Source organism: Dasypus novemcinctus, chromosome 4, assembly GCF_030445035.2.
Source record: "Dasypus novemcinctus isolate mDasNov1 chromosome 4, mDasNov1.1.hap2, whole genome shotgun sequence".
In the NCBI taxonomy this organism is placed as follows: domain Eukaryota; kingdom Metazoa; phylum Chordata; class Mammalia; order Cingulata; family Dasypodidae; genus Dasypus; species Dasypus novemcinctus.
Genome location: NC_080676.1, coordinates 94,571,730 through 94,597,861, shown reverse-complemented (window position 1 = coordinate 94,597,861; position 26,132 = coordinate 94,571,730). Strand labels below are relative to the sequence as shown.

At 36.6% G+C, this 26,132-nt stretch overlaps 1 protein-coding gene across 13 annotated transcripts in view; it reads left to right on the top strand.

Annotated features, from left to right (window-relative positions):
• The window catches only part of BBX (BBX high mobility group box domain containing), a 282,876-nt gene that overhangs the window by 55,799 nt on the left and 200,945 nt on the right, over nucleotides 1-26,132 (top strand). Inside the window, exon 1 of one of the 13 annotated variants that reach the window (XM_058295904.2) lies at nucleotides 18,443-18,725. The exons of 11 other annotated variants lie outside the window; for them this stretch is intronic. The gene's annotated coding sequence lies outside the window, so the exon portion shown is untranslated. Of the gene's footprint in view, nucleotides 1-18,442; nucleotides 18,726-26,132 lie in introns of those variants that run through there. One more of the 13 variants, XM_023584391.3, reaches the window with a different exon arrangement.

Genomic DNA, 26,132 nt, shown 5'->3' with positions numbered 1-26,132 from the left:
TTGAGATTGTCTGCCCTGCCTATAGTGTACAGATGCCTCTAGGGAATATTGTCTTTTAATGTCAGCATACTAAACTTTAGTGAATTCTTAATAGTTAAATAATTTACAAAAATATAACTAATGTAAGTATATTATCAGGTTAATAGACATCCTATATTTAAAAATCTTTAATGGTTAATATTTTAGATGATGTTCAATTTCATGATTTTACTCTTGTGTTACTACATAAATAAGTGTTTAAATATGGAAGACATATAATCTCATTACCATATAGTCTGCCATATAATCTTTGTTACTTGTTCTGAGGCTTACCTTTTAATAAGTTTTTCCCAAATGAATTTTTGAATGGGTTTTACTTAAGGATAATCTTTAAACCAAAACTTATACTCTTTCATAAAATTTGATAGTTTTGCCTTAAAAATATCTCCTATCATACATTTATTGAGGTTTTGTGGAATAGTCATATTTAAATTTGGAAGGGGGGAGTGTATTAAAAAAATTTCCCTGTATCCCAGGAATGCCCTTCACCATCTCAGTTGCATCCTTTCTTTCCTTTGTGGTTATACTTACGTGCTGGTCTTTTTCGTGAAGATTACTTAAACTCAGGAATTCCCCTTATCCTTTGTGCCTTGCTACCAAGTCTGAGGCAAAGGGACCACTTCATCCTTTTCTACATCCTTCTTTCTTCCAGGGCCTAACCGTGCTTTGCATATAGTAGACAGCAAGTAATTCTGGAATTAAGCAGAGATTTTTAGAAAGTAGCTTTGAGAATAGAATTATATGCCAAAGTATAATTAGTGGTTTGCTAATTGGTCTCTGCTAGGGGCTTGAGTTGATGTTCAGTTTTTATATGTTGTGTACATATTTGGTCTTCGTTATCCTTGCTTGAGTTAGTGGTTTCTTTTACTTTGCAAACAGGTATTTAAGAAAACTTTGAGTTATATGAGAATATAATTTATCAGCAGCAGGACAGAATTAAATCCAATTCATAATCATGTATTATGTTATCTGAGAAGCAGTTGTCTGATATTTTAAAAAAAAGAATTATACTTTATTATTATTGTTAAAATATTTTGTATCGTATTTAGATGACCTCTATCAATTTTATTGTTACAGTATATTATTACACCTACAGTGGCATATTTTATAAATTATTCTATAGTAAAATATGTATATATATGAATCAAAGTATTTCTTTTTAAAAATTGATTAACTTAAAAAAATCCTTTATATCAAAGATTTAGTCAGAATCAGTCATCTCTTCTTAGCTCACGAGGACAGCTGATATTTTGGGAAAATTTCTGTTTAACGTATCACACAGATTTACCTGGTAGAATTATTTCTGAAGCACTTTTTATAGTTAGAAGCATTTAACAAAATTATTAGTGTACTTTTGAAATTATTTGGCAAAAATTGGGGAAGTTTTTACCTTAAGAATCTTCTGCACACATGACACATACAGCATATGTGTAAACGTTTTCTGCAACATTTTTCTGTTTTATTTTGCAGTAACATTTATTTAGTTTTATCCTGGTATCCAGAGAATGTTTATAAAACTAAGATTTTTTTTAAAGTATTAAGTTATGTTTTGTTGAAAGACTAGTCTGTTAGTTAAGTAGCTATTTTCCAAAGCCATAGCTACCCGAATGCCCAACAATTAATACTAATTTTAGCATAGCTTCCAGGCATAAATTTCAATACAGGAGAGACCTGTCTCTTTTTTTTATTTGTATGCTTATAAACATAAGTGGAGAGCAGTTCTTTCCTTACTCTCCTACTAGTATTATCCTATATTAAGGCTGTTGGCATATAAATACAGTAGTACTTACTGTGCTAATGTTTTATTGCTGGGAATATGATGTCCCAGTTAAATTACAGTGCTTAGGAGTTTACATTTTCGAACATTTTTATTTTAACAATTTTAACATATACTTTTCAGTGATATTCTTCCCTGACTTGCTAAATAGAATTTAAGAAACAATTTACTTTTTTTTTTTTTAAAGGAGGTACCAGGTATTGAACCCAGGAACCACGTGCATGGGAAGTAGGAGGAGCTCAACCACTGAGCTCTACATCTGCTCCCCAGGAGAGCTGGGTTTTTGTTTTTTGTTTTTTTTTCATTTGTTTGTTTGTTTTTAGGAGTTCTGGGACCTTGTACATGGGAAACCTGCATTCAACCACTTAAGCTACATCTGCTCCCTGAAACAATTTACTTTTTTTTGGGGGGGGGGGATCTAATTTCAAGAGCATCATTATTGCTGTTAGGGTTAATAAAATGATGTGTAGGGTTTAGGCTCTGGCAGATTATTATGTTCTTTGCTTCACTATAAACACTCTGTGTTGCTGGTTCTTTATTGAATGAATTATATTTAAATATTTTTCTTTATTCTGTTTTTTTATCATTTGACTCCTCAAGACTATTAGCTACCTAATTATATAATTTACTGCTAGATAATCAGTGTATTGAAATTATGATCAAACTAACAATCCACATGTTATGAATTTTAAAGGCCTGCCTTTTTAAATATATGGGATTTATCAGGTATTGATAAAAATAATTTTTGATTATTCAGAGTACTTTTAATGCTTTTCTAGGTTTACAGTCATTTGTATTGTGAATAGTTAAGAGTTTCAAAAGCCAGCTTTTTGATAAGTGGGATGGTGTTACTATCCTAGGTTTCTTGGTATACTTCTTAAAAACTTTTAAAAGGACTGAAAAGGACCAGAGAAACAACCAGAATGATTCACCTCCTTATTACTAATAGTATAGGATACTAGATTTTGGAGTAAAATGCTTCGTTTGTCATTTTAAGAGCAAATTGAGCCATTGAGAGTAGTTTTAAAATGTGAATTTAGGTTTAAGAAATAATGTTTATGACTTTCTTCAATATATCTTTGTTTTGCTGAGCCTAAGTGATAAATGACTATGCAAAACAGGCTTTAGTTTTGATTTCTGTAATTATTTTTTTTAAAAAAAGGACAGTTTTATGTTTTTTTAAGGCCAGTCGCTCGATTTTCAGGATATAAAGTCCCCTTTAAAACATAATTAACATTATTCATTCTTTTGTCCTCCATATACTCATTCTTGCAGTAGTCATTTTTAACATATAAATCCAATTATTGAAATGATAATACTATTTCTGTCATTAGTTTTACACACATTTTAGAATCAAAGTTAATAGTAATCAATTTAGTTTGTTAGACTCACTCACTAATTTATTCCTCATTCAGTCATCAAAAATCAGCCCAACCTTACATTTTAGTGAAGGAAACCAACGTCAAACTATTAATTATGCAATTGTTTTAATTCAGATTTTGATAAATGCTTAAAAGAAGAAAAATGAGGTAATGTGAGAATTGTAAGTGGGAAGTCTGACCAGACCTCTAGGGAGCAGAGAGGACTTCTTAGAGGAAGTGTGATGTTTCACTAGAAATCTTAAAATTAGTAGGTCTTCAGGAGACAAAGATGCAGGGCAGAGTAAAGGAATAAGGCTTGTAGGGAGTCGGATGCAGTGGAGTGAATCAGTTCAAGGGGCTGAGGATTGACCAGAGAAACAGGAGGGAGAGACCAGGGGAGTACTGTAACAGTAACCCAAAAGAGGAGAACAGTTCAAGAAGGGAATGAAAGCTTGTTCCTCTTTATACTGTTTAGAAGTCCAATAAGCTGAGGATGTAAACCCACCACTGTGTTTAGCAGTGTGTAACCTTCTGAAGAATTATTTTGGTCAGTGGAGGTAGTGAAAACCATATTGGAATGATTAAGAAGGAGGAAAAGGTGATAGTGGCTGTTGAAAGACCTTTTCAAAAGTTTTACATGGGGTTTTTAGTTAACTTCAATATAGCAAAACTATTATACTATTTCTTTTTTTTTTTTAAGATTTATTTATTTATTTCTCTCCCCCCACCAGTTGTCTGCTCACAGTGTTTTTCTGTGACCACTTCTATCCTTATTAGCGGCACCAGGAATCTGTTTCTTTTTGTTGCATCATCTTGTTGTGTCAGCTCTGCATGTGTGCAGCGCCACTCTTCGGCAGGCTGCACTTTCTTTCACGCTGGGTGGCTCTCCTTATGGGGCGCACTCCTTGTGCATGGGGCTCCCCTACGCGGGGGACACCCCTGCGTGGCACAGCACTCCTTGCGTGCATCAGCACTGCGCATGGGCCAGCTGCACACGGGTCAAGGAGGCCCGGGGTTTGAACCGCCGACCTCCCATGTGGTAGGCGGACACCCTATCCATTGGGCCAAGTCTGCTTCCCCTATTATGCTATTTCTTTTCCTGTGTTTCTTTTCTTAGGAAAATATTTTATCCATATTTATCATTTTAATGATGTTACATTGGCATGAGCCACTTGAAATAATAAGAGAAATATTTCCAAAGAGCAAACCTGTGTTTTATACTTAGAACTCTCTAATAAACCAAAAAATGAACATATTTTAATTATGTTGTTAAAACTCAGTAGGATGATGCAAGAAAACAAGATATTTGGTTATATTTTATTTATTTTCACAAAGGAGGTTAGTGACCCTTACACTAAGATGTTTCAGAACCTTCAGATTTCACTCTATTAATTTTGTTGCTTAGGGTCACCTTTATTTATACTTTTTGGACATTTTTGTGAAAGAACAGTAAAAGATCAAGTTTCAGATACATTTTATGCTGTTTCATATAACTTTAATGTTGAACAAATATTCTCATTTTAAGAAAACTCAATAAAAACAATTTACTAAACAAATAGGGGGTGATTATTTATCTAAGATAATTTACTCACATAGTTCTCTTAAATAGCAGTTATCTGTTACTTTAAAGAATTTACCTTATTAACTAACATGCCCACTAGAGAACTGCGCTGATGGGCAGAGAAATTTGAAGTTTTGAGAATCACTAGCATTGTGGTTAATCAGGAATGAACTTTTTTATATGGGGTTTATTGTACATGAATTTCTTGATATACAATTTTATTTTTTAGATCTGTTTTTCTTAACCTTGAATCAGCAATGGACATATCCTCAGAGGTCACCTAGTTCTTGATGAGAATTCTAAATGAAAAAATATATATGTAGATATGTAAAAGAAATAACATTTTCTGGGGGGTCCTGATTAGTTAGCTAATAACTGAGCAAAGTTTGCATGTGTGTTTATGATACTTTTGGCAACTAAATTTGCACCTAAAATATATGTTAACAGTTAAGAGCCGCCTGTTCCTTATTCTGGGGTCTACAGTGTTGCATATGGATTTATTTTTGTTCTCAAGGCTAAAAAAGTTTGGGAAATGGCAACCTTGATTGTGGTCTGTCATTGTGTCCAGTGATATAAGTGAGTTCACACTTTTGAGGCTTTTGTCATTTGATCTTGCTTTATTTTAAAAATATATTTTGCTGAGCGTTTCAAAAAGTTAATGAAATTAATTTTGGTATGTTTTTGAGACTTTATTCACATCTTGGAATGACCTTATAATTTTAAAAACCTGGGCTAGAAATTACTATTGTCAGAATTCCTAAAGAAGTAGAGTAGTTAAGAATATGTTATATAAAGTTTTTTGATTTGCTGTGTATTATCAGTTACTAAATTTTGGGTCCCTGCCCTAAAGCAGAACCTGTCTAGGGGTAAATGCCTGCAGGAGCTAGGCAGAGTAAGTAAGAGGAAAGGAAACAGTGGGAACCTTGGTTTAACTGGAGGTACAGACCCACCTAAAATCACTCAAGCTCCCTTTCACCTTCAGTGGGCAGGCTTGATCATACAGATCTGTAGGTTTGCCACTCTTGCTTTAGGAGTTAATAACCCAATTGAGGGAAGCAAAATAAATGAAATGGTTTAGTGAGAGTTTGAGGTATTTGTTCATTCATTCATTCAATCATTTATCTTCATTTATAAATACATTAATTTACTCATTATTGAAGTACTTATTATGTGCAAGGCTCTAGATATATGATAGAATCCCTACCTTCAATAATTCACAGGGTTATAACAATTTGGCAGAAAACCAACCAAAAGCAGTATAGAAATCACCTTGTTTGCAAAATTCATATCACTGATAGAAATCAATTTTGTATTTACTTAACTTGTTTTTCTTCTGTTCTTCCCACAAGGGTAGAAGACTTGTCTGTTTCATTCGCCTTTCTATTCCAGTGCCTACAGCAGTGCCTGCTACACAGTTGATGTTAAATGAGTAATTATTAAATGTTGTGAATGAATGATTGAAGGTTCTGAATGGTCACATAAGGGCTCATGGAAGGAAGCCAGATCTTAAAAGAGAAGGTTAAGTTTTGAGGAGGTGGAGAAAGGGGGAAGTGACAGAGGAAGCTATAAGAACAACATCCTCACAAGGTGGTACAGGATGAGAGGGGAAGGGATGTGAGAGGATCAATAAAGAACTGGCCTTTGTTGAGTAACTTAGCCATTTTATGGTGGGAGACAAACCAGGATCTAATGTGGTTTAATGAGATGTGGGTGGAGTAAGGGCAGGAGTGTGATATACATTGCACTTTAAGAAAGTGCTGTAACCACACATCCTAGGTTCAAATCCCAGTGTGCCCGTAATAAGATAGGTAACTCTGTTCAAGCTTCTTAACCTTTCTGTGCCTGAGCTTCCTAATTATAGCTAAAAAATTTAATTCAGCCATTTAGACTATGTTCATTAATAATTTTAATAACATGGAGAAATGCTTCTAATTTTGCATATGCTAGTGTAAATGAATAAAAAAGGAATGGGGTAAAAATTGGATGTACAACATGATCTGAAGAGAGAATGTTTATTATGTGTCAGCTTTAGGGTTACTAAAAAAGACTGGGAGACAAAATTGTCAATACTGATGTGATTATAGGTGATATTTATTTTAATTTAAATATTAGATATGTAGTTTACTAATGCAAGTCATGAATGTAAGAAATTAAGTCTCCTAAGTTAGATAAGAAATGATGTTTGCAAGGAACATCTGTGTTTTCAGAGTTAGGGATAGTGTGTTAGACCCACTATCTGCCATTTATCCTCCCCCGTGAAAATTAGGTTTGAACTTTTTGACATTGCTCATTAGAACCTTTATATGTCATTTTATACTGTTTCTCCTGTTTTTAATGCAAACGTGCCTTTAGTGGAGAAAAACAGGCAACCATTTCATTTTACTATTATCTTTTGAACATCTGCTTCTTGACCATTATTTTATTGAATTCTTAGGGAGATAGGAAAAGAAGGGTACTTGGTTCTCACCCTTCAAAAATTTATAAAAGAACTGAGAAAACAAAGCTACTTAGATAAAAGAAGTAATGAGAGAACAACTGAAATCAAAGCATTTTAAATCAGTTCTTCAGGTTTTCTGTGTCCTAACCCAAGTGGCCTTTCCATTGTTTCCAAATTGCCTTCTTAAATTATGTTATTTTGGTCTTCCAGATACTTAATTTGAAAACAAAAATATAACAGGGATGGCTGCTGATTCATATATTCCATCTGCATCCTACTCATCAGCGCTGGTTGAAGTGATCAAATGATTCCAGTTGGTACTGTTTCAAGAAGTTCCTGTAGAACAGGGGCTTTTAACAAGGGGTCAATGAGCTTGAACTGAAATTCAAAAAAACGTTGTTCTTGTCGGGACGTGTTGGTGCAGGTGTGATGTATTTATTAAATAATACACAGTGTAGTGTGGACTTAGTAAGGGGTCTGTGGTTTTCATCTGACTGGCAAAGGGGCCTGTGGAACAAAAAAGGTTAGGAACCTCCTTGCACTAGAGAGAGACATGAAAGCTTAAGTCTCAGCTTGGTTTCTGAGTAGTGCCATTTAAGCAGTTCCTTTTCAGAGTTTCAGAAGAAGAATTATTCTTCATTTTCTCTGGAAAAATATCAAAGAAGGCAGTTGAGCCTGATTATTGTTCAAGTATAGAAATACCTGAATTTTTCTATGCCTGTTTTGAGAATTTTGGCTTTTTTAATCACAGAAAAAGCACAGAGATGTATTTAGAGAAAGAGCAAAGTCTAGCAAAACGAAGTTTGTTTTAAAGTGTGCTTTTCAGGGTTGGCTAGGAATTTTGCTTCATGCTATATGAATTTTGATGAATAGTTTATGCTTTGTTTTATTGCTTTCTGTCATTTTAGGGTCTAATAAGGTTCCTATATACTTTCTAACTACTGGTCTTAGCCCTTTCAGTTTTTCAGGTATATAGGCTTCACATATACAATATAGAGTTTCATAGTTTCAAATATAAAGTATTTCCTTAAAGTGAACCTTTGTAAATATCTTTGAAAATATTTTCATAAGTAACTGTTCCATGGGACTAAGTCAGTAGGGTTGAACCAGCTTTAAACATGAAAGCGTCATAAATTAAATAATTAGTTATCTTATGTTTTATAATATTAAAATTGTTTATATGTGTTTATATATATGTATCTTTTAATATAGGATTCTAAATATTTGCCTTTCTAATTTCACCAATCCATCTCTCCTTTAAATTTAAAATTTTAGCACCATCCAGAGTACCTCCTCCCTGCACAGCTGAATCCTTTCCCTCTTGGTGACCATGCTAGATTGCCTGACTTACTGTATCACATCTGGGAGCTTATTTACTTGTTATTTATGCCATCATGAAAAGCCACATCACTGGGCCTATAACTAGCACTTGGATTAGGGACAGAGAGTAGAAATTAAGCTGCCTTGGAATGTGGGGTCAAAGGTTTCACTCATCAGTAGCAGCACAGGTTGTGTGTGGTCCAAACAGAAGTTAGCTTTGCTTGCCCCCATATTACTGGAAACTTAGTTACTGACCTTTCATGACCTTGCTTTCCTAACACAACCGGTAATACCACCAGCTTCCAAGCATTATTCACTCCTGGAAACTACCAGTTTCTTAAGGATTAATGCTATTCTGGATAGATTTTTTTCCTGTAGTTTTGGGTATAGAATCATAGATTTGCATAATTAGCTTTCGAAAGTATATATTCCTTCTCATTGTTCATTTTTTTTCCTTTTTAATTTTTTAAACTATAAGATCCATCTAAAGAAAAGGAGTGAACTTGGATCACTTTCCAAGTGAGCCCCTTTAATAGTCCTCATTTTTCATAGGGCAGCGAAGAAAGTCATTTATTAATAAAATAATGAAAAGGCATTATGTACCCATAATGCCTTGTGTTATGTATCCCAATGTATCCAACCATGGTTAGAAAATTGAGGAGCAGTTCAAGTCCATTAAACGAAACCTATAGTCTTGGTTTAAAATGCATGGATAATCAGTAAGTTACTATAAAAGAGAGTAAGAAGGAAAGGAGGAAGTGTTTTAGAAGGCTCTAGAATCCCTCTCCCCCCAATAATATCTGGCTCAGCTGCATTGATAAATAATGTTTAGAAACTTTACAGTATATGCTAAAAGACCTGATTTGGAATAAAAACCCTAGTTCAAATCTTCTCAGCATAATAAGTAGAACAGATGCTTGACCTCTCTTAACCTTAGGGTCTTTATCTTTAAAATGGGAATACTATTTACGTCAGTGATTTTCTCTGAAGTGAAAATATGTTTACTGTAAAATGTTAATACCATATAAAAGAAAAAAAGAAGATAAAATATACATAGTTTTGCTGAATTTTATTCTGTCAGAATTTTAGTGTATTTTAGACCCATGTTGGATGTCTGTGTACTAGCAGGGACTTTCTAAAACATTTACAACTTAAGATTTTTAAAATATGAGAACCCTTAGAATTATAGTTTAGGGATTTATAGTCTAGTAGCAATATCTTTCCTTTGGGAAAAGATAGCTAAATAGGGTATCCAGACCCTAGGCACGCATTCTCCTTGGTGGGTTGGGCTCTCTGGGTCTGCTGTGCAATGGGCTCCATGTCCTAGTGTTCCCACCTCTGCATCACTCCCTGTTAGAATGCACGGAGGTCGGCGAGGGTTTGCCGCTCAGGTTTCCATCAGCACACAAACAAGAGCTTGGCTACCATACCCTCCAGCCTTGGCCACCCATGACTACCACAGTGCTGGGTTCCATTTGCAATAACAGTTCCTGCAGCAGTGTGGAGTACCCTGGGGCAGCCCACCCCTATACCCCTCCGATTTCCAGGGCTAACCCAAGTTGCTGATGGGCAAGCTGCTGCTTTGGGAAGTCTCCTCTCCCATTCATGGCCACCGTGTTGGACTCCCCAGGCCTCTAGCTTCGTGATCACCTGTGACCTGGTGAGGAAGCAGCTTAACGGTCCTCTCCTGAAAATAAGGCCCTGTCAGTTCCACCACTGCTCCACTGGCCACCAGACTTTTGGAAGCACTAGGTTTAGCACTTGGCCCACTCTCCCATAGACAAGGCAGGCTGCAGTAAGCAGAAGTAGTTGGTTTCGTGTAACATTAAAGAAGTCAAAAGCCAAAAAAAGAAGTCAAGAGACTCCTACTTCTTACTCTCCAAGCCACACATGAGTTTTTCTGATATTTGTAACCTTTACCTTGCACTGAGTGCAAAATAAACTCTAAGTAGCCTTGAGTGTTGGGAAAAGACACCTAAATAAATGACTTATGTAGTCTGATTTGGGAGAATATATTTCTACCAAGTATAATATGGTATACTTATTTTGTTTACATGGAATTATAGAAATCAGTGAATGTTACATAACTGTTCACAGTTAAAAGGAAGACCCAATCCCATGCTTATTAAGCGTTTCCTTGAGGGCAGAGTTATTATAAGTGATTGAAATGTTCTTAGTAAGAAGTAAAGGGAAAATATTTGAATGGATGTGGTGAGGAGAAATTGTCACGTGCCCATGAGTTTGTGATGTTTAGCTAATTAAATCATGGTACAAAATTTTTGCTGTTGTTTAGAGTATTTTTTGGTATTATTTAACTCTATCATAATTAGAGTTAAATAGCTATGACTATAGCTTTATATTAAAGAGATTGATCCTACTAAGAAGTTAATAATTCCCCAGTTTAGTATGGCTTTGATATTTTGGGAAAACTTAGAAACATATGAATCTGGAAAATATAATCTACTTACTGTTTATATTTTTTTCCTAATGTTTTGGGTAAACAGGTCTATTAGAATAAGTCTATGTTCTTTGTGAGATTTTTTAAGTGTCAAACTGATTTTTAGTATAATAACCTTAGTATAGAGCCAAATGCTCAATCTCAGTGTCCCCTGGAGTCCAATATACATGGGAATCTTATGGAAATGTAAACCATTTAAGATAGATCTTTGCATGCCATGTAAAGCTTTAATTAAAAAATTTATTTTATTTTTTTGCTGTCTTTATCAGTATGCACAAGCTCAGGTTTTATTGATAAAATGGGCACATACAATTTTCTGTAGCCCCAAGGTAACTTTATTTTTTTAGGGAAGCTTTGGGTTTACAGAAAAATCATGCATAAAGTACAGGATTCCCATATATTACTGTGTTATTAACACCTTGCATTGATATGGTCAATTTGTTAAAAATTGATGAAAGCACGTTTTTATAATTATCCTATTAACTATAGTCTGTGATTTAACTTGGGATTCACTGTGCTGTTCATGTCCATGAATTTTTTTTTAATTTTTAAAATTTTATTTATCCCCCCCCACTTCCTTGCGGCTTGCTTGCTGTCTGCTCTCTGTGTCTATTCACTGCGCGTTCTTCTGTGTCTGCCTGTCTCCCTTTGGTGTGTCATCTTGCTGTGGTAGCTCTCTGCGGTGGGCACAGGCCATCAGCTCTCCGTGGGTGCGGGCCAGCTTGTCTTCACAAGGAGGCCCTGGGAAGCAAACCCAGGCCCCCCATATGGTAGACAGAGCCCAATTGATTGAGCCACATCCGCTTCCCATGTCCATGGATTTTTATAAAAATATTTTTTCTAGTACCATGTGTATAACCTAACATTTCCCCTTTTAACTACATTTATATATGTATATTTCAATACTGTTAATTATGTTCACAATGTTGTGCTGCTATCACTACCATGTTACCAAAACTTTTGCATCATTTCATATAGGAATTGTACATTTTGAGCCTTAACTCCCTATTCCCTATTCTCACCCATCCCCTGATAACCTATATTCTAATTTCTGATTTAATGAATTTAATTATTCAGTTGTTTCATATCAGTGAAATCATAATAATATTTGTCTTCTTGTGACCGACTTACTCACTCAACATGATGTCTTCAAGGTTCATCCATATTGTTGCACATATCAGAACATCATTCCTTTTATAGCTGAATAATACTTCGTGGTTTGTACATACTACATTTTGTTGATCCATTCATTGATGGACACCTGGGTTGATTCCATCTTTTGGCAATTGTGAATAATGTTGCTGTGAACATTGGTGTGCAAATTATCTGAGTCTCTGCTTTCAATTCTTTGGGTATAAACCTCCCAAGGTAACTTTTTCAAACACGTATAGTTAGATTTATCAAAACATAGTAATTTAATTTGGGAATTTGGGAAGTTTCTGGAATATTGGATCCTAAACCCCTCTCTCCCATACACGTACCTTAAGGGCCAACAGTTTCTATTATGTTGTATTGCCTAGCTCATGGGAGAGGTAAAGGTGAAAATCAAGAGATAAGTTTATCTGGCAATGACTTTGTGCTAGGCACTTTGCTGGATATTGTGAGATAGACAAAGCCTCTTGGGCTGGTTAATAAAGTTTAAGTGTTCATGCCGCGAAGATACATATTTTTGTTTGAAAACTGAATACTTGGATATATGTTAAGCAAATGTAGAGTGTTTGGAAGCGCATAGGATGCAGCCTAACTACGCCTTGGGTAAATGGGCAAACTGTAATTTCCCCCACTTTTTAACTGAAAGCAATAGGCTTCAGATTTAGAAGATAAAGAAGAAAATAATGTGTCTAAATAGCCCAAAACACAGTTATCCAAAGGAACCCAGAAAAGTCAGCACTAGCATATGATTTAAGGTTTGCCAAAGGAGAAGAATTGCAATTCATGGGTTGAAAGGGATATTTTGCTGAGCTTTGATATTTCCAGAGGCAAATGCTTTCATTGTGCCTGTATCAGGTCATCAATGAAGGTTGATTAAAATGATCACATTCTCCCCTAGGGATCCTGTGACATTTATTAGGTAGACAGAGTAGACCCCAAATTATATCACAGGTCAGATTTTTGTAATATTTCTTTAGGTACCTGATAGAATGATTTCTATGTATATAAGTTTTGCTTTCCTTGAGCCAAGTCCTCCCCTTCCCCCCCCCCCTTTTTTTCTTTTCTACTAACTGGGATATTTTTTCATATTCCCAATTTCAATCTTCCATTTAGTTTCTCCATTCTTCTGCACATTATGCCCTTCCAGGGACAAGCTTCCTTCTTGACTTCTTCCCTTAAGCCCTTGCTCCTGTCAGTCTCACATTCTAGCTCTTTGTGTCTCATCACAGGAATGCTTCATAGACCTAAGGCCCTCCAGGCTAATTATTATAGAGAATGTTGATAATGGTGATGGTGATGTTGATGATGATGGTGAGAATAAAGGTAGTGCTGGAAGTATAGTAATTTCCAGACAGGCAGTGTACTAGTATAGTATGAGCTCTGAAGTCAGACTGCTTAGTCTTGGAATTCTTAGCTCTGTAACTCAAGGCCAGTTGCCTTACCTCTCTTGGACAAGTGCAAGTTTGTAACTGCACTGTGCTAAGAACACCTTCGTTTAATCCCTACATCAACCTTATTGGTGGGGTTATTTTACGGATGAAGAACTTGAGGTTTAGAAAAGTTAGATAACTTGCCCCAGGTCACATAGTCTGGATTCAAACCCAAATCTGTGTTACTTCAGAATAACTGCTCTTTAGACTGAAACATGATGCCACACAGGAATTACACATCGGCACAAGAATGCTGCCACAGCTTCTCTCTGTAGGGTCTTTGTTAATCATAGCAGCAGCTTAGTGGGGCAGGTACGGGTATTAGGTAGACTTTGCTGCACTATCTGTCTGGATAATTGAGTGCTGACTTACATCATTGCCTTTGTGATCTTAAGCAAGCCACTTAAATATTTTGGAGGCTTAGTTTCATAATCATTAACTTGGAAATAACAGTTGTTTAGAGGGTCAAATGAGACATGAAAGTAATCACATGAAATTAATTCATGGAGGAAAATGAAGTGCTAGTTATTCCAGTGTGTTAATATGTGGACATTTTAAATAGACAAAATAAGTAATATAGTTACCTTTTTTTAAAAGATGTATTATTTATATCCCCCCCCCACCGCTACTTGCACTTGCGGTCTGCTCTCTGTGTCTGTTCACTACACATTCTTCTTGTTTGTTTGTCTTCTCATCTTCTCCTTAGGAAGCACTGGGAACCGATCCTAGAACCTTCCAAGCGTGGGAGAGAGGCACTCAATCGCCTGAGCCACCACAATTCCCTGGTTTGTTGTGTCTCTCCTCTGTGTCTCTTTTTGTTGCATCTTCTTGTTGTGCCAGCTCTCTGCGCCACGTAGGCCAGCCAACTCTCTGCGCTGTGTGGACCAGCTTGCTTTTCTCCAGGAGGCCCGGGGAATCTTGAACTGGGACCCTCTATATGGTCGACAGGAACCTAGTCAGCTTCCCGCGGTTAACTTGTTAAAGCCTTGCCTCACCTCTGATGCTCTTTGATTTTATTTGCTACTTTTTGAAAAGAAAAGTTCGTTTGGTGCTCTGGTCCAGGCTACTTGGTAAACAAAGGACAGTAGCTTGGGAACTGAAGCTTCTTTTGGGCTATCAAACGTTAAAATAAGCAAAAACATTAGGTGAAGAGGTAATTTAAAAAGTAACACAAACCTGCCTGTTCATGGTTGAGAGGCAGTTTTGACAGTAAAATAAAGAAACTTAGAAATGTGTTAGACCTACTTTCTGGTAGTCTTTTGTTCTGTTAGAGGAGACTGAGGTTTCGGATGGAGTATATGTATTGTTACATCTTACTACACATTACTTACTATATACATTACTCAATATTCTGGTAATATCAGTGATCTAGAACCCATATTACTTCTGGAAATAAATGTCACAAATTTGTACTTTACAGAAGACCCACCCATCCCTACTTAAAACATTTTTTTGTAAATATTAAATGAACAGATCTAATTAACCAATGGGCTGATTTCTAAGCCTATAGCAATTAGAATGGACAGAGGGAGGGGGCTTTCATTGGCACTCAGTAGTGAGAAGGAATAGGAGCCTGACAAAAAGGGGAAGAAACAAAACATAGTAAGTTTTCCTGGTATAGAACTTTTAAAGCATGTTCACCTGTGTAAACTCATACATAGGTGGTTTTGTGAGATACAAGTTAATTTAAGATGGTGATAATTTTTTTATAGGGGAAAAAAGTTGAGAACCTCTCTTGGGGTGGGGCAGGTAGTTTATGGTTGATGGGGAGGAAAGGTTGAACCTAGCTCCTCAGATTCCACACTCCCCAACTTGGTGGAACAAAGGCAAAGATCCAACCTGGAGGAGCCTCTACAGATCCTGGGGGCATTATGTATGAATGCTCAGTTAATAATGATTATACTGGGAAGCCGATGTGGCTCAAGTGATTGAGCTCCTGCCTACTACATGGGTGGTCCCTGGTTCTGAACAAGAAAGACAGCAAGCTGATGTAACAAGAGGCACAAGGATGAAAACATGAGACACAGTAAAGCAGGGAGTGGAGCTGGCTCAAGTGATTCAGCACCTCCCTCCCACACAGGAGGTCCCTGGTTCAGTTCCTGGTGCCTCCTAAAAAAAAAAGAAGAAGAAAAAGATTAGCATATAACAAATAGACACAGCAAATGCAAACAATGAGGGGGTGGGGAGACATAAATGAATAAAATCTTTAAAATAATAATTACCTGGGGATCACAAATAAAAGGTTAAATCATGTTGGTGAGGTCTCTTTAAGAAGATAGGAGTAAGTGCACCTGCTAATGGAAAGATTTTTATAATAGTTTAAAATTAGGGAACAAAGCTGTTTTGCCACTCAAAGTATATAATCCCAGATATCTGGAAAACTTAATTGCTCAATGTGGCTCTTTTCTTGAGATCTAGATTGTTCATTTTTTGCTTGCTAGTGGCAATTGAAAGGTATACCAGAAGAAAGGGTATATGTGGTCTTTAAACTTTTTTCTCTAGTAAAAGAATTTTGAAAACTATAGATTCCCTCACTCATACCTTTATCATTGACGTCCTAAGTTTTTCATCATGAGTTTATTTCTAATATTATAATTGACATTGTTTGTAAATATTGATGTTTCTTAATGAAATTGTTAGCTTTCTCACATATATCCCTTTTAATCAAATACCATAGCTTTAAAATGCCAACCATTATACATTTACAAACTACCCTTTAACAATCTGAACTTTTAGTCTTAATTTTTTTCTTGAAGTCTTTCTTTATTACACTTTTCCCACTGAATTTTGTCCTTGTGTATTATGTTTATCAATCTTTTACAGATCATTCTACTCATACTTCTATGACAAAAATGTATTTTACTGTGAACATAAGGTTCTGAGTTATTTTTTAAGTTAGCTTTATAGTGATTATTAATAAAAAATTTATTAAAACAACATACCTGAATTATAAATTCTGATAAAATTAGGAATAAAAAAGAGTTTTATTGGAAATTTATCTCAGTTCATTGATTGTTGCTTTTCTTCTCATTAGTTCATATGTCAGTGAATGGATATGATTCATTGGAGAAAGAGTTCAGCATACCTTTTATTCTTTATTATTTTAATATCCTGTGGAATTTTGTTTACATAAGTAAGTAGAAAAGAATGCGTTTTAATAGAGCAGTGTCACTAAATTCTTTGAACTTCTGGACTACATTAAAAATCACAGTGATCTATCATTTGAAATTGTTTTTAATGATTTATCAGCTGACAACTCAATTAGGTCCTCCTCCAGTTTTATTGGAAACAAAGAACTGGCAAAGCCACCTGGATTGCAAAAGAAGAGTGATTAGGGCCATTCAGTTTTTCCTAACACTATCTCTAATTGTCCCTTTGTGTCTTGCCTAGAAGTTTTTTTCCTATCTCAAGCAATGTACCAGAGTGGGAGGTTTTTCATGGGTAAAATGTGTACCTTGATTTTGTAAAGTGGGAGAAGAGGAACTCAGAAAGGGAGGGTATAAAGGAGAACCTGCTTTCCAGGGACACTCTTGGGCAGATTGGTTTTTGGAAAGAGTATTTAGAAAAGTTGACCATCTGGAAATTGATTTGTGTGGTTGCATACCATTTGACAGTCTCCTGGAGTTACAGGAGTTTACCTATCCCAATATGAAGAATGTTTTGCTAGTAACCAGTATATTCTGGCTCTTAAAAGAAAAAAAATTATGTGTGTTTCCTTTAAACTTAGATCATAACTGACCAAGGTAAATAGTTCATATTTTTTAAGGTAATGTCTTAGGTGTTAATTGCTTCCATGCATCTATTTATAAAATGCCCTTCCCTGAGCATGCATGTACCTGCATAATCCTAATCCTGTATACATTTTCCAGATAAGGATTAACTCATAAACTGCCTGTGATTTTTCCTCATACATTTTCTTTTTAAAGGAGGTACCAGGGAATGAACCCAGGACCCTCATTGATAGGAAACATGCTCAGCCACTGAGCTACAGCTACTCCCTCCCCTAAAAACTTTTTGTTAGCCCTACTAATACTTACTAGTACTTTACTAGACAAAGCATATCTTAAATAGCTTAATGTAAAGAATTACTTGTAATTTGGAATAAACAAAAAATTGATCCCAGGCAGATTATTCTTTTGCTCCTAGTTTATTTCTTTTGGGCATCAATTCATGAAATTACAACAATTGTACAAGATAATTTAGATATAATTTATAAGAGCTCTTACAGAAAATGAGAAACTGGAAAGGTTAAGCCAGTAGTCCAAGGTCACAGTATTCATATTTAAAAAGTAGAACCTGTGTCTCCTAAAACCCAGTATGAGATCCTTTGCTGTATCACACCTTCTGCTGCCTCTTGCTAAATTGCATTCCTCACCTCAATCCTATTTAATATTATTTCTCCTGGGGACTGACCAGCTTTTGCCAAGTCAGCATTATTTTTTAAATAAAAAGGCATTTACTTTTTCATTGAAGACTTTCTCAAAACAAAAATACTCCTTATCCCTTGGCAAACACTTTCTGCGGCACAGTAGGACACAGCTAAGCAAGCCTGGGGCCCAGAGCCCCAGGGCAGTGACTCTTGGGGGAGGGAGGGGCTATTACCAGGTCAGAGTAGAGGTGGATTGGCAGAGCAGGGGCTGGTGGGAGGTGGGAAGCTTACATCATTTCCCTGCAACTGGGCTCTGGCGAGGCTGTAAGGCCTCACTTTCCCCTGTGTAATAGTTTGCCAGATTGACAAAAATGTGTAAAAGTAAGAAAAGGTATGGCAGGATGGATGCTCACCCTGTTCATAAATCTGCCCTTGATGAAACTGTCAATAAGTAACTAGAAGCAGCCAGGACTGTCTGTGCTTCGCTCTCCCCCAGCTCAGTTCCTCTCTGCTCCGCCCTATCCCTGCTCTCTCTGCTGCTCAGATCAGCTTCCTGCTTCTGTTGAAAGCTGTTCTCCTATAAAGCTGGTCTGCTTTCACTGGAAGCATTATATTCATAAGTCTGAGGAAGGCTTTGTGGAAATATTGTTGGTTTGGTTTTCTTTGGCGGGGGGCAGGGGAGGAAAGAATTTTTTAAAAGAAAGGAAAAAAGGAGGGAGGCAGGCTGAAAAGGCAAAAATCATCATGAATTTTGTTGTCACATCGTGCCGGTGTTATAACCAGCTCTGTAGACTGCTGCACTGAAAACATTTCTGTGAGAGGTATGTGTTTGAAAAATGGAAAGGTGACTTACTAGGCTGTGGAACAAGCTGTCTGTCCAGTAACTGTTCAGATGGTTGTAAGGTCGTGATTCTTTGTAGTGTTTTGATAAGGAAAGGACAGTCATTACTTGAAATGTAGTACAGTTAACCAGCTCAAGATAAAAATGTTACATGAGTGCTTCGTCCCCACATAAGATTCCTGAAATGCTCATTTGGGCTGACTTTGTCTAGTCAAATCCATGGTGTTATTTGAGGCTCTTTGGGTGGTGGTTGTCTGTAAACAACATCATGATTTTCAATACCTCTCTCATTATTTATGAACCCTACGACAAAAATTAATGAGAGAGACTTCAAGTAGCCAAAAGAAGCTTCAGATTCATTAGGAGTTTTTTGCTCTGACAGATGGCAAAAGGAAATGGTTGGTGATTTACTGTAATCTAAAGTGAAAGTTTTAAAGTTTAAAGAGTGTTACATTTCAGTGGGAAAATCTGGAGAGGGCGCTAAAATTTAGAAGTATAACTCACTACATTTGGTGACTGACCTGTATTAAAGCCAGAAGGCTTTTGACATATTTAGATGTTACTTTTCAAAGGACATTAAAAAATATGTATAACTATTTTTATTCAGTGATCAGAAAAATAGCAGTAAGAACAAGAATATAAACCTACACAAAAGGAAATATGGGGAAATGTGTTTTGGTTGGTTAAAAAAAAAATCCAGACTATTTTCATATTGAAAGCTTTAAAAATTGGTTTAAAGTAGGAAAATATAACTGAGACCATTTATCATGTACATTGGCTTAAGCTTATAGTGGTAGAGATCATTCAAACTATGATGTACTTTCTGCTTAAATTTAATAATTATTTTATCATGGGAGAAACTTCTCAATTTTTGAATGTTAGTATGTTTTAAATTTATTTTAAAAAGCTTTGCAATTAATTTGTCTATTTAATTTTATTTACATATAAAGGTGTCTCTGCTACCCTTTTCCACAAAAAGAGTAGTGCTTAACTCATTAGAACCTCTTAATCATGCATAGAATAAGCTAACTATTATAATTCCATCTAAAGTCTTCCCTTTAAGGAGATGGCACCATTTAAACTCTGTTTCTTCTCATATATTTGCAAAGAGGAGCAAATTTTCATAATCACAGTAGATGACTGAGCCTAACAAATGAAAACTAGGTTTCTATAGGTTGTAGATCAGAAAAGATCTGGGAAGTAAACCTAACCAGGCTTCTGCTTGGAAGGAATTCCCTTTACACCTCACAGAGACTTCTGACCACCCTGATTGTATTGACCGTGGTCATTGTCACGTGTACATGCACAGTAGAAACCCCACGGGAGATTTTAATACCCACCACTGCCCAGGCCCTCCTCCAGGGATTGTAATTTAATTGGTTGAGGGTGGGGCCTGGGCATTGATAGTTAAAAAAATACTATATTCCCAGGTGTTTCTAATATATAGCCAGCACCGACAGCAACTGCATTACCTGAACATCCCCAGCATTGAAGCAGCCTATTTCTTTTTGGGTACTTGTCTATATCAACACCGTATCTGCTCTGACATATGTTCCCTTTAGCCCCCCGGGCCTCTATAGATGAAGTCTGAACTCCTCTGTCACATAGCAGCTCATCAGATATTTAATATCATCTCTCCCCAAGGATTTACATTTCCAGGCTAAATTATCTTAGTTCCTTTAGTCTTCAGGATTGTTTTCTAGGTTCTTCTCTATTTAGGACATTCCCTCTGGAATGGCACTTGCTTATCGTATCGTGTCGTATCGTATCGTATCGTATCGTACCCAGTATCGTGCCTCAGTAGGGTGCTCTTGGGACTGAGCCCATCATTCTAGATTTGTGGTGCCCAGCATAGGATGCAGAGGATACAGAAAAGACAGGAAGGGTGTTCTGGAAGCTATACCTCTGTTATTGGTGTCTACGATTACATTAGCTTTTTTGGCAGTCATATCACACTGTTGATTCATATTGAGGTTGAAGTAAACTCAAGCTCTGGGTTCTTTTTCACATGAACTGCACTTAAGTCAGGACTTTTCTCCCCTGTTGTTGTGTAGATTTTTTTTCCCACAGTAGTTCCAGGATTTATACCTGTGAAACACAAGAGGAAAGCTCAGTGAATCAGTTATTCCATGTAGGGAAGTGAAGTACCCAAACTGAATGCCAAAAGTTTATTATATTCATGTAACATCACTTTTAAGGAGTGATCTACATGATTATTTGGATTCACACTTATATATAATCTGGTTAATCAGTCCATCTTTCCAGGTTTCCTTCTGATTCATTTCATGGCACTTTCTTTTCAGAGTTAAGAATCCATTTAACTTTACAGCCCATCTTAACTTTTGTAGTCAATACTTGGTCAAATGCCTTTCCAGAATCAAATACTGACTCTTAACTGTTGGTGTAATATCTTTATTTTAAAAGGAAATGTGTTGAATTTGTCATGACTTTTTTTGATTGATGACAGAAATAGAAGAAAGTATTGTACAGGTGAGCAAGTGACTTGTCTAAGATGACACAGTTCTCTGCTGTCATGATTAGAACCAAATCAAGTTCTGCAGCTCCCAGGATCTTTGGCTCAGCCCCTGAGTGCTGATGCTGTTTCTTTTAGGATAAGATATAAAAGAATTTAATGTAACATTAAAAAAATAATAAAGAAAAAAAAAAGATATAAAAGAAAACTGAAAGGAAACAAAAGCCTGCATGGATTCTTTACTGTCTTTTTGGGATCTTTTATATGTAACTCTACAGCATTTTAACATAAAAATTCAATCAACTCTTAATTTGTTATTTATTTAGCAATAAATCAAACTAGCATTCCTAAGTTAACTGCAGAGAATAGTTTTCTTAGGAGTTTGGGTACTCTGGCTCCTCTAGGTGAGTTAACTGTTTGCTGCTATGCCCCCTTCACTCATTCTTTCTTGCTTTCTCACTCACTCTCGTATTCACACATGTACGCAGAGCGGATGGTACAGTAATATCACTTTGTTCTTAATGAATCAAACCATGTAAAGCTTTCATATAAAGGAGAGGCATATATGGCCAATCTCCTCATTTTGTAGCCAAAGATACCAGGCACAGGAAGGGAAGGCTTGCTGTAGCCATAGGGCTTAGCAGAGGATACTTTGTATGTAAAATTGACTTAGAACGTAGTTCATACTTGGTAAATACTTCTTTCTTGCATATTCTTTTCTTCTTCATATAGGAATTGGATTTTACCTTTATTTTCTCCAAGATTTGCCTTTCTTTGGCCATTTATTTCACTACCTTAGCAGTGCTGAAAAGGAATAGATTCTTAAAGAAAACCTATTGCTTTAGAAAAGTGAAAGCTCAGGTAGCCTGCTTTATTTTTTCTGATTCTTAATGGAAAACAAGCTTATTTTATCCCCTTTAAAAATTAATTTTAAATAGTTTAGTTAAAAAAAAAAAGAGAAACTTCCAAGAGTGAATAGCCTAAGTTCACTCTGTATTAATCTGGGCCAAACAATGAGAGATTTAATTTTGCTCACTATACTTACTAAAACAAAGTATACTTTAATACAGTTTAGGTTTGCTTTCAGTAGCAGTGGTTGACACAAAAAGGCTTTATAAGTAAATTTAGTTGATCAGACTAGACTATTCTTGAGCCTTTTGGCTAATTACAGATTTGATTGTATGCCTTCTTTCACAGTTTTGGGAACACCTGGTTTTATTAACCCAAGGCTGACATAATAACAACAATAATATACTGCAAATCCAGACTTTTAGGGTCCCTTTCTTGTCTTGATCTGATAGTCCCAAAATATCTATTTTATGTTTTGTATGCATATTTTACTTCACTTGGATTAATATTGATTTATTTTTGTATGGCAGTTGCTCTTATATCATGCCTTGAAATCCATTTCTGTGACCACTTAATTATTTTGTTTTCCATAATGGCGCTTTTATCCAGGTATTTTTAACAGGGAGTAAGGATTCAATGAGAGCACATATATAGCACCGTGAAATCTATAATATGCTAAATAGATGAAAGTTTGATTATTAAGGGAGTTAGAGTTAATTTTTTTTTTTTTAAGATTTCTTTATTTCTCTTCCTTCCCCCGCCCCCATTGTCTGTTCTCTGTGTCTGTTTGCTCTGTCTTCTTTGTTTGCTTCTGTTGTTGTCAGCAGCACGGGAATCTGTGTTTCTTTTTGTTGTGTCATCTTGTTGTGTCAGCTCTCTGTGTGGGAGGTGCCATTCTTAGGCTGCACTTTCTTTTGTGCTGGGTGGCTCTCCTTATGGGGTGCACTCCTTGTGCATGGGGCTCCCCTTTGCTGGGGACACCCCTGCGTGGCACGGCACTCCTTGCGCGCATCAGCACTGTGCATGGCCCAGCTCCACATGGGTCAAGGATGCCTGGGGTTTGAACCACAGACTTCCCATGTGGTAGGCAGATGCCCTAACCACTGGGCCAAGTCTGCTTCAGAGTTAATTCTTGAGTTAATTCTCCATACCTAGTATGCATATTTAATTTGAAATCAGAGATAGTGTGTCAAAGTATATATGGATTGGTATATACAGATTTATTCTAAATATTTTTTGTTTGAGAAATTTAAAATGTAAAACTCTAACATCTGGAAGTTACTATTCAGAGTGCTTATATCTTTTATATCTTTTCAAAAAGACATTTCTTTTAACTCTTCAGCCACATGATTTTTTTTTTTTTTAGGCAGTTCTGGGGATTGAACCTGCGACTTTGTACATGGGAAGCAGGCACTCATCCACTGAGCTACATCTGCTCCCCAACCACATTGCTTTTTTTCCCCTCCCCCTACCCCTCTTTGCTGTTTTTGCTGTCTGTGTCTGTTCACTGTGTGATCTTCTGTATATGTTTCTCTTTTTGTGTTCTCTTCTCTCTTTCTCCTCTAGGATTTACCAGGATTAGATCCTGGGAACCTCTGATTTAGAGAGAGGTTCCCTGTCAATTGCACCACTTCTGTTCCTAGTCTCTGCTGCACTTCACCTTGACTCTCCCCTTCATCTCTTTTTTTGTTGTGTCATCATCTTGCTGCGCGGTCACTTGGCTCGCCATGCGGGCACTCACATGGGCATTCAGCTCGCCACACGGCACTTGCACAGCGATTGGCTCACCATGTAGGTGCTCACATGGGCATTCAGCTCGCCACACGGCACTTGCACAGCGATTGGCTCACCATGTAGGTGCTCACATGGGCATTCAGCTCGCCACACGGCACTTGCACAGCGCTTGGCTCACCATGTAGGTACTCACATGGGCATTCAGCTCGCCACACGGCACTTGCACAGCGCTTGGCTCACCATGTAGGTACTCAGTTCGCTATGCAGGCACCCACATGGGCACTCGGCTCGCTGTGCTGGGTACTCAGCTCACCACATGGGCACCTGGCTCGCCACGTCGGCACTGGCTTGCCATGCAAGAACACTTCCTCTTCTTTTTCACCAGGAAGCCCCAGGGATTGAACCCTTGGTCCTCCCATATGGTAGGTGGAAGCCTTATCACATCCACTTCCCCACAATGCTTTTTTAATGGTACATCCCAATAGCCATTACATGATGTGCTTTTTTCTTTTGTTATTGTTTATTATTAGTTAGTATTATTAAGGGACTAGGTGGAGCTCATCAAATTTTTAGAAAGAATCCTGGATAACTAAACCTTAGGGTAGATTTTTGGTCTTTATTTATAAAAGCATTTGTTATTTTTTACAAAGTAAACTTAAAAATTTCTTAAAATATATGTGTACATGCTGTTAATAATATTCATTGTGTGACTATGAATGACAAAGTCTTATACTAGGAGGATTATTATGCTTCATATTTAGAAAGCTCCAAAGAAAATGGGTATATCTATTAGGTAGGCTTAAGGTAACCTAAATTTAAGTACCAAATCAAATAGGTGTGACACTGAAATATCCTGTATTGATTTATAATTTAGCTGTTACCTTTGTGTGCTTGATTTTTTTATTAGAACACTTTAATTAGGTTGTATCTGAAGTTGTATATTTCATTACCTAACAAGGGACCTCCCCTAGTTGGATGGTTCAGGAAAACCTTGGAGGAACTGATGAATAAGATGAGATTCAATGAGAAGAAATTAGGTAGATTGGTCTAGGAGTGGTAGAAAGAAGTATAAAGGTCCTGAGGTGAGAAAGAGCAGGATGCCTTGGAGAAACTAAATGTCTGGAGTTGAGATCAAGAGGAGCAGTATGATACAGGGAGAAAACAGAATATAAGGGATCTTGTGTGCCTTGATGAGGATTATGTTAAAAGTGCTATGGGTAACAAGGTGATGTGTTTGCATTTACATTTTGAAAAGATCACCCTGGTTGCTACAGGAAGAATGGTTTTGAGGGAAGCCTGAATGGGGTATAGAAATCAAGCAGGAGGCTGTTCTATAGTTAGAGCTTGGATCACAGTGGGGATGAGAAGAATTGAACTGATTGACCACTTACAGTCGATTGTTGTTATTCGTGGTAGCTATGTTCTATATAGTTGCTGTGAGCATTGAAGTAGTTAATACTGAACCAATACTCCTAGAGGAAATTCAGGGTTTCAGTTCCTGTGAGCCTCTGGTCACGTTCTCAACCAATCAACATATAACTTTCATTTAGGTGTATCTTTATTTATAGATACTTTTTTGAATATATATTTGTATTAGCTGATTCATTATTATTGAACTCATGGCCAACAGTACTATAATTCATGCTGAATCAGTCTTATCTGTAACATCCAGAATTTCTCCGTAAAGTGTATCATAGCCTTCTTGCTCTTAGGAGCCCTAGACAGCACTTAAGCACTCTGCTTGCGTTCATTTTAAACAGAAAAATCACTAGCAAAAAGCACAGAAATGCCAAAAAACATGGCACTGAGTGTACCGTGAAAAAGATATGTGTTTACAGTATGAGAGCTGAAACAGTAAGGCAGAGCATCGCCTTTTTCAACCTCATCAGGTGGTGTATACATCTAGAAACTCAAAATTTCACCATTCTGCACATTTGCAAATAACCACAATAGTTCCTCAAGTATTGATTTTGGGAAATTGATGAAGAGTGAAGATTGACTATATTTAGGAACTTGAATGGATGTGGCAGAGTGAGGCACAGTCTCACACTAGCTTGGGCTTCTGGTTGCATTGCGTGGATCTGATGCCAACTACTGAACTTCTCCAGGAGAAGCAGACCTGGAAACTATAGGGAAAAGATAATAAGTTTAGATGTACCCAGGTTGAGCTTGAAGTGTCTGAGATTCCTGGATTGAATATTTATTTTAAAGGAAAATATATTTGGGTTTCAGAAGAAAGGAATAAATCTTTAAATACAAATTTGGCAGTCATTGGCGTATTGTAATTGAAGCCTCCAGAATGAATGAAAAGAGTGTAGAGTAAGAATAAAA